Below are 10249 nucleotides of genomic sequence, written 5' to 3' on the forward strand. Positions count from 1 at the left end.
CCAGAGTGCTCCATTGTGACCGCTCTGGACAGCACTCTCAACTCAGATGCACTGGCCAGGTAGACAGGAAAAGAACAGCGAACTTTTGAATCTCATTTCCTGTTTGGCCAGCGTGGCAAGCTGCAGGTGGCCATGCAGAGCTCATCAGCCGAGGTGACCATGATGGAGTCCCAGAATCGCAAAAGAGCTCCAGTGTGGACTGAACGGGAGGTACGGGATCTGATCGCTGTATGGGGAGAGGAATCCGTGCTATCAGAACTCCGTTCCAGTTTTCGAAATGCCAAAACCTTTGTCAAAATCTCCCAGGGCATGAAGGACAGAGGTCATAATGGACCTGAAGCAGTGCCGCGTGAAACTTAAGGAGCTGAGGCAAGCCTACCAGAAAACCAGAGAGGCGAATGGCCGCTCCGGGTCAGAGCCCCAAACATGCTGCTTCTATGATGAGCTGCATGCCATTTTAGGGGGTTCAGCCACCACTACCCCAGCCGTGTTATTTGACTCCTTCAATGGAGATGGAGGCAACACGGAAGCAGGTTTTGGGGACGAAGATGATGATGATGAGGTTGTAGATAGCTCACAGCAAGCAAGCGGGGGCAAAACAGCCAGGAACTGTTTCTCACCCTGGACCTGGAGCCAGTACCCCCTGAACCCACCCAAGGCTGCTTCCTGGACCCGGCAGGCGGAGAAGGGACTTCCGGTGAGTGTACCTTTTTAAAATACTATACATGGTTTAAAAGCAAGCATGTGAAAGGATTACTTTGCCCTGGCATTCGCAGCACTCCTGGATGTACTCTCAAAGCCTTTGCAAAAGGTTTCTGGGGAGGGCAGCCTTATTGCGTCCTTCATGGTAGGACACTTTACCACTCCAGGCCAGTAACACGTACTTGGGAATCATTGTACAACAAAGTATTGCAGTGTATGTTTGCTGGCGTTCAAACAACATCCGTTCTTTATCTCTCTGTGTTATCCTCAGGAGAGTAAGATATAATTCATGGTCACCTGGTTGAAATAGAGTGCTTTTCTTCAGGGGATACTCGGAGGAGCCCGTTCCTGCTGGGCTGTTTGCCTGTGGCTAAACAGAAAAGTTCCCCGCTGTTAGCCACAGGGAAGGGGGAAGGTTGAGGGGGTAGCCACACGGTGGGGGGAGGCAAAATGCGACCTTGTAACGAAAGCACATGTGCTATGTATGTAATGTTAACAGCAAGTTTCAGAGTAACAGCCATGTTAGTCTATATTCACAAAAAGAAAAGGAGTACTTGTGGCACCTTAGAGACTAATCAATTTATTTGAGCATAAACTTTTGTGAGCTACAGCTCACTTCATCGGATGCATACTGTGGAAACTGCAGAAGACATTATATACACAGAGACCATGAAACAATACCTCCTCCCACCGCACTCTCCTGCTGGTAATAGCTTATCTAAAGTGATCACTCTCCTTGCATCCGATGAAGTGGGCTGTAGCTCACGAAAGCTCATGCTCAAATAAATTGGTTAGTCTCTAACGTGCCACAAGTACTCCTTTTCTTTTTGCGAATACAGACTAACACGGCTGTTACTCTGAAACCTCTCCTTGATTATCATACACATTGTAAGTTGGGCCATTTCCAGCACAAATCCAGGTTTTCTCACCTCCCCCCCCCCCTTTTTTTTTTTTCCCAAAAACCACACACACAAACTCTTTGTGTGTGTGGTTTTTGGAAAAAAGGTGGGGGGGGGGGTGTGAGAGAACCTGGATTTGTGCTGGAAATGGCCCACCTTGATTATCATACACATTGTAAAGAGAGTGGTCACTTTGGATGGGCTACTACCAGCAGGAGAGTGGGGTGGGAGGAGGTATTGTTTCATGGTCTCTGTGTATATAATGTCTTCTGCAGTTTCCACAGTATACATCCGATGAAGTGAGCTGTAGCTCACAAAAGTTTATGCTCAAATAAATTGATTAGTCTCTAAGGTGCCACAAGTACTCCTTTTCTTTTTGTTAACAGCAAGGTTTACCCTGAAAGAGTGTAGCCACTGTTTTATAAAATTTGTCTTTTTAAATACTGCTGTCCCTTTTTTTTTTCTCCACCAGCTGCATGTGTTTAATGATCACAGGATCTTCTCCTTCCCAGAGGCTAGTGAAGGTTAGAAAGAAAAAAAAAACGCACTCGAGATGAAATGTTCTCCGAGCTCATGCTATCCTCCCGCACTGACAGAGCACAGACGAATGCGTGGAGGCAAATAATGTCAGAGTGCAGGAAAGCACAAAATGACCAGGAGGCTGAAGAGAATAAGTGGTGGGCTGAAGACAGGGCTGAAGCTCAAATGTGGCGGCAGCGTGATGAGAGGAGGCAGGATTCAATGCTGAGGCTGCTGGAGGACCAAACCAGTATGCTCCAGTGTATGGTTGAGCTGCAGCAAAGGCAGCTGGAGCACAGACTGCCACTACAGCCCCTGTGTAACCAACCGCCCTCCTCCCCAAGTTCCATAGCCTCCACACCCAGATGCCCAAGAACGCGGTGGGGGGTCCACCGGCCAACCAGCCACTCCGCCACAGAGCATTGCCCCAAAAAAAGACGGCTGGCATTCAATAAATTTTGAAGTTGTAAACTTTTGTGTGGCATTTTCCTTCCCTCCTCCACCACCCCTCCTGGGCTACCTTGGTAGTCATCCCCTTATTTGTGTGATGAATGAATAAAGAATGCATGAATGTGAAGCAACAATGACGTTATTGCCTCTGCAAGCGGTGATTTAAGGGAGGAGGGGAGGGTGGTTAGCTTACACGGAAGTAGAGTGAACAAAGGGGCGGGGGGGGGGGGTTCATCAAGGAGAAACAAACAGAACTTTCACACCATAGCCTGGCCGGTCATGAAACTGGTTTTCAAAGCTTCTCTGATGTGTACCGCACCCTCCTGTGCTCTTCTAACTGCCCTGGTGTCTGGCTGGGCGTTACCAGCAGCCAGGCGATTTGCCTCAGCCTCCCACCCCGCCATAAACGTCTCCCCCTTACTCTCACAGATATTGTGGAACACACAGCAAGCAGTAATAACAGTGGGAATATTGGTTTCGCTGCGGTCTAAGCGAGTCAGTAAACTACACCAGCGTGCCTTTAAATGTCCAAATGCACATTCTACCACCATTTTGCACTTGTTCAGCCTGTAGTTGAACAGCTCCTGACTACTGTCCAGGCTGCCTGTGTACGGCTTCATGAGCCATGGCATTAAGGGGTAGGCTGGGTCCCCAAGGATACATATAGGCATTTCAACATCCCCAACAGTTATTTTCTAGTCTGGGAATAAAGTCCCTTCTTGCAGCTTTTGAAACAGACCAGAGTTCCTGAAGATGCGAGCGTCATGTACCTTTCCCGGCCATCCCACGTTGATGTTGGTGAAACGTCCCTTGTGATCCACCAGAGCTTGCAGCACTATTGAAAAGTACCCCTTGCGGTTTATGTACTCGCTGGCTTGATGCTCTGGTGCCAAGATAGGGATATGGGTTCCGTCTATGGCCCCACCACAGTTAGGGAATCCCATTGCAGCAAAGCCATCCACTATGACCTGCACATTTCCCAGGGTCACTACCCTTGATATCAGCAGATCTTTGATTTCGTGGGCTACTTGCATCACAGCAGCCCCAACAGTGTATTTGCCCACTCCAAATTGATTCCCAACTGACCGGTACCTGTCTGGCATTGCAAGCTTCCACAGGGCTATCGCCACTCGCTTCTCAACTGTGAGGGCTGCTCTCATCTTGGTATTCATGTGCTTCAGGGCAGGGGAAAGCAAGTCACAAAGTTCCATGAAAGTGCCCTTACACATGTGAAAGTTTCGCAGCCACTGTGAATCGTCCCAGACCCGCAACACTATGAGGTCCCACCAGTCTGTGCTTGTTTCCCGAGCCCAGAATCGGCGTTCCACAGCATGAACCTGCCCCATTAGCACCATGATGCACACATTGGCAGGGCCTATGCTTTCAGAGAAACCTGTGTCCATGTCCTGATCACTCACGTGACCGCGCTGATGTCGCCTCCTCGCCCGATATCGCTTTGCCAGGTTCTGGTGCTGCATATACTGCTGGATAATGCATGTGGTGTTGAATGTGCTCCTAATTGCCAAAGTGAGCTGAGCAGCCTCCATGCTTGCCTTGGTATGGCATCCGCACAGAAAAAAGGCGTGGAACGATTGTCTGCTGTTGCTCTGAAGGAGGGAGGGGCAACTGATGACATGGCTTACAGGGTTGGCTTCAGGGAGCTAAAATCAACAAAGGGGATCGCTTTACATCAAGGAGTATTTCAGGCAGGTCTTCACAGAGGGTTCTAATAAGAAATGGTGCACCTAAGTTATTGTTCTTATTGGAACAAGGAGGTTAGTCTGGCCTCTGATTGATACATGGCTAGATTTACCTCGCTGCACCTTCTCTGTGAGTGACTGCAGTGTGACCTAGAGGAATGAGTCCCCTAGATGGGGGAGGAGACAAATGAGTACAAAACAAATCTGGTCTATTTCTTGTTTTGATCCACTCCATCTATCTTTTACATCTTTGGCTGGCAGCAGATGGTGCAGAAGGACTGCATGCCATCCACATCTCATGACTGCTCGGCAGAAGATGGTGCAATAGGACTGCTAGCAATCCGTATCGCCTGTCTGCTCACCATAAGACGGTTCAATAGGACTGACTGCAGGACTAAAGAGAATGACCTGGTCAAGTCACTCCAAATTTAGTCCCTGCGCCCATGTCTGCCCAGACGCTCCCAGCCGATGTGGCCAGGAGCACCTCGGACACGACGATGACGGCTACCAGTCATATTACACCGTCTGCTGCCACAAGGCAAGGGGTTGCTGCTACTGTGTAGCAATGCCGTACCATGTCTGCCAGCACCCAGGAGACATAGGGTGACGGTTACCTGAGCGGGCTCCATGCTTGCCATGGTATAGCGTCTGCACAGGTAACACAGGAAAAAAGGCGCGAAACGATCGTCTGCCCTTGCTTTCATGGAGGGAGGGAGGGAACGGGGGCCTGATGATATGTACCCAGAACCACCCGCAACAATGTTTTAGCCCCATCAGGCATTGGGATCTCAACCCAGAATTCCAATGGGCAGCGGAGACTGCGGGAACTGTGGGATAGCTACCCACAGTGCAATGCTCCGGAAGTCGACTCTAGCCTCGGTACTGTGGAAGCACTCCGCCGAGTTAATGCACTTAATGCACTTAGAGCATTTTCTGTGGGGACACACACACTCGAATATATAAAACTGATTTCTAAAAAAACGACTTCTATAAATTCGACCTTATTCCGTAGTGTAGACATACCCTTGAACATCAGTTAATCCTTACACCCACCCATGCAGGATAGGTCAGGCTGAATGTTAGTTTACAGAGACAAAGAACAAGGAAGAAGCTTGCCCAAGGCTGTAACAGCTGGGATTAAAACATGGGTGGTCCCAGTCCACAAGATCATACTATCCCTCAACCACTGACCCCCTCCCAGCTCACAAGTTGCCACTACTGGTTCTTAGCTTCACTGCTGCAGTTCTAGGGTTCTCACTCAATTTCACACCAAAGTACTTGGCTATGAAGGAAAAGCCTTTTCTGTGTGGAGGAAAGGATCTACATAGTTCCAGGGTTCTCTTCCCATGTTACAGCAAAAGAAGAACTTCAGTCAGCCAAACTAAGAGCTGATAAAATCAAGACAAGCAGCATCTCACCTCAGATAAGCCAGTGGCTGCAAGCTGCCATCCCTCCCCCAGTAAGTAAAACATTAAAAGGGCACTGCCAAATCCAGTAAGCACAATCACCACTTCTGAACTTCTTTAAAATGGTTTCACCTTGGTAAGAAGTTTCCTGCACCAGATTCTAAGTCAGTTTAGAAAAATCATTGTTCTGTCCCCAAAATATATCTGCAGGACAGGGAGGTAGCTCTGAGTGATGGCTGCTCACTAAAACCCACAGTGCAAGCATCCACTGCTGGCTCTGCAGGAGATACTGAGGTCAGTTTTAACAACAGGTGAGGGTGTCCTTAACCAGTCACATATGCTGTAACGCAGCCAGGCTGGGTTCTGCTCTTGTTGTTCCTTTTCACGCTCCAGGAAAAAAAGAATTACTCAAAAGAAATTAACTTAGGCTTGAATAGAGACTGGAAGTGGCTAAGTCATTATGCAAGGTAACCTATTTCCCCTTGTTTTTTCCTCCCCCCCACCAGACGTTCTTGTTTAACCCTGGATTTGTGCTGGAAATGGCCCACCTTGATTATCATACACATTGTAAGGAGAGTGATCACTTTAGATAAGCTATTACCAGCAGGAGAGTGGGGTGGGGGGAGAGAAAACCTTTTGTAGTGGTAAACACCCATTTTTTCATGGTTTGTGTGTATAAAAAGGTCTTCTGTACTTTCCACAGTATGCATCCAATGAAGTGAGCTGTAGCTCACGACAGCTTATGCTCAAATAAACTGGTTAGTCGTTAAGGTGCCATAAGTACTCCTTTTCTTTTTGTGAATATAGACTAACACGGCTGTTACTCTGAAACCTGTCAAAAGAAACAACTGATTTGATATATGTCCCATGCTACTTTTTATCTGCATTCTCTTCCCATGGAAACTCTTGTTTCTGTATGCCAAGTCAAAGGAATCCTTGCAGTCTCAATGTACTGTGATTGCTTTGGGAGACTAGACCATTACCCGGAGAGGGGACAGGTGGGGCTGCCTAGAGATGCAGCACTTGCCTGTTCTCTTAAGTTAAACTATTTATTTTTTGTAAAGGCCTTTCCCAGTGTAAAATTAGTCAGCCAAAGCAGAAGTCTAGAGGAAGATAGTCAAGGGGAACTGGGAATAATGTGTATTGCTCCACTGTGTCAGGAAAAGGCTATGGAGGAGAACATGCTCTTGCAGCAGTAAGTGTTTGTCATGGAAACTATTACCTGTCCTAATTTTTTTTGTGTGTGTGTGTGTGTCATTTCCTTTTGTTTCCAGAGTTCCTGGAAAAAAAGGAAAAAAACTATGCAGGGTAAGTGTTAATGTTGCATGGTTAAGCATTTGGGTCTGGATGTGCTTAAGTTAAGGCCATATATGCAACCTGACCTGTGTGCTGTTGCAAACTACTCATTATGATACAATTTTTAATTATCTCCCCACATGCTATTCTCAAATAATACCATATTATGCTATTCCGCCCACCTACATCTATATATGTTATGTCTTCCAGTGACACTATATATAATTTAATATATGTTTTATACACATGCAGAATCCATACATCATTAAATTCAAGGTCACAGAAGATAAATTGTGTGGTATTATTTCAGAAATACTACAGGACTATGTCATTTTAAAAAAAACGCATGGAAACACATAGACATGAAAGTTAAGGCTGCACCTGCGGTTTCAGCTTTGGCCTATTCTGACTTGAGTGCTTAGTTGTGAAACCTTAGTTTTTTAAATTGAATTTCCTAGGTGTCCCCCCTGACCCTTATTATGGGGGTTGTGAAGAATAAAGGCTGACCAGAATCTGCTACAAATTGGCTGGGACCCCAGTAGAATACTGTCCCACTCCCACCTATGGTGCATACTCAGTGAGGCTCCCACAGAGTCCTCTCCCCTGTGTACTGTAGGAGACTCCCTGTGAAAGTCAAACTCTGTAGGGGAGGGAACAGAAAATCTGCAGCTCCCTTGACGCTTTGCTATGCAGTGAATGAAACAGGGCTCAACCCACCTCATTCAACGTACAGGCCACCCTAATCTTCTTTCCAAGTGTTGAGGTTTTTTTTTTTTTAATCTCATTTGCACTGCAGCTACACTAAGTGATACTTTCAGCAGAACACACAAAAGCATTTCTCAAGGAGGGCTACTTCTATGCCAAATTTTAAACTTTCTACCTTCAGCCATTTCAGCATTAGAGCTATACAAAGAAGGCTACACAACAACACACCTTTTTGTTTCAAAATTTTAAAAGTCCCCCTTGCGTTGTGGCATTTAGAAACATTTCAGTGTGACTGTAACTTTTTTATTTAAAAAAAGATTAAGCTGCTTAAATAGTTGGTCAGATTCTTATATCAGTTACATTGGTTAAAATCTGGATTTCCAGAGTTCATTGAAGGCAATCGAATAACTCCAGATATATACTTGTGTAACCTACCTATTAGAATCTAAGCCAGTGTCTTTGAAGTTAAGCTCTGCAACATTAGCTTTTGCTGTGATTACCTAATACTTTGCACTTAGTTGCATTAGTTTTGAATGCCTTAAGTTTTCCAGTGGGTTTCTCCCAAAGTACCACCTTTCAGTTTTTCCCCTTCTGTGTGTTTCCAGCCTGTGAGTATGTTAGTGCAGAATGGGCCACTTTCAGTCTCAGGCTCACCTAGAATCTTGAGCCAATCAGACATAGGAATAGAAGCTCACAGGCAAAGGGCTACATGGATTTGTTTGTTTGTAAATACAGAAACCCCCATTATAAAGAAGTTAAAATAAAAGTATTACAGCAATTAATGCAATTGTTAGAGCAACCAGCTATGGGAACTTTTTCACAATTACATTTACCCCACCAAACAATGCCACCCCAAAATCAATATAAGTTGGGGAAGAGGTACTTCATAAACATGCAACTATGGCCTAGACTAGTGGCTCTTAAGCATTTGTATTTGTGACCCCTTTCACACAGCATGCCTCTGAGTGTGACCCCCTTATAACTAAAAACACTTTTAAAAAACACTATTATAAATGCTGGAGGTGAAGTGGGGTTTGGGGATGGAGGCTTCCAGGGGTTACAGCTGTCAGAGTCACAACCCTGTTTGAGAACCCCTGGCCTAGACTCACGAAGGGACTTAGATTGTTGCAACACTTAACTTTTAGGCACCTAGAAAATCACTGGAACAACAATGGGATCCACAAATCCTGAGTCAGGCACCCTATATAATGAATAGGGAGTGACAGGCCCCTAAGCACAAAAGCCAGCAGGCTACTGCAAGGAGCTGCCTAAGTCAGCCAATGGGAGATACTGATGAGGTGGGTGTGTCCTAAGCACTTCCCCTCTCACAGAGTTTGGCACCTAAGTCTGGGCTACAGGGAGGCACCTAGCTCTGCCTGTGATCCACAGCTGGGAACCCCTCTCCTGAAGTAAGGCAGCTTAGGTGTGTAAGCTGTTTCTTGTGAGAATGAATTAAGTGGGTGTACCTAACTCTGCAAAAAACAGCTGGGAAGGGAGAGGAAAAGACTGGCAACCCCAGGCTCCCTTGTAACTTTTAGCGCAGTGGTCAGGGTACTGACCTGGGATGTGGCAGATCCTGGTTCAGTTCCCACCTCTGTCTTATGAGAAGGGTTCTGAACAGAGATCTTCCACATCTCAGGTAAGTGCCATGGCCTCTGGACTATGGAATGATTCTCACTCTCTCTGGCCCAATTCATATTCAATTAATGTGGACCGGCTTCAATCGGAGAGATTGGGTTATTCTGATGTGAGTCTCTCATAGTTCAGTGGTTAGGACACACTTCCTCAATGTGGATTGCACTGAGTTTAGGAGTGAGACAATGAGGCAGCAGTTCACATGCCCAGTGGCAAAAACAGGCACCTGGGGAACTTCTTCAAGGGAAGTTTAAGCACTGAGTATAGGCGGCAGCTGAGCGGGGGCATTATGGACTGCAGTGGTGCCTAAAGCTGGGACTCAGTTGCTTAAGTCCTTTTGTGGATCTGCCCCTACAATCCTTCTCCCCCACAACAGATTATTGGACAGCATGCACACAAATGGACAATAGAATCCTACTCACCCACTTCCCACATCAGGTAATAATGGGTCCAGTCACCCACAGGTAGGCAGACATCACTCCCAACAGAACGGGGTGAGAGGAAAAGGACATACAGATACAGTTTTCTCTTACCCCACTGTAAAGATAACATGGGAGCCCAATAACGAAGGTCTGGCTGAGCTGCTGAGACAACCTGAAGATTGGACATAGGCTCTAGAAACCAGCAATAGCCTCTACTTTCAGAAGAAAGATTCGTGGGTTGAGCTCACTTTAGTTTTAGAAGCTGTTTTAGAACAGCCCAAATGAGCTATACCAGAATGGCATCAGGGGTTGGGGCTTTTCATGGCCTGTTTGATATGAATGTTTATACAGATTATCAGCTAGGCCCAACCTCTCCCCACTTCTTGCCATGACCCTTGCACAGCTAACACCCTACCCCACGCCTCTTCCACACAAAACCAACTGAAGTGTAACCAGGCCTTTAAGGGGAGGGGGGCTCTGCCCTCAGGAGCCCCAGCAGCCACTTTTACTGTGCA

Source organism: Lepidochelys kempii, chromosome 6, assembly GCF_965140285.1.
Source record: "Lepidochelys kempii isolate rLepKem1 chromosome 6, rLepKem1.hap1, whole genome shotgun sequence".
In the NCBI taxonomy this organism is placed as follows: Eukaryota; Metazoa; Chordata; order Testudines; family Cheloniidae; genus Lepidochelys; species Lepidochelys kempii.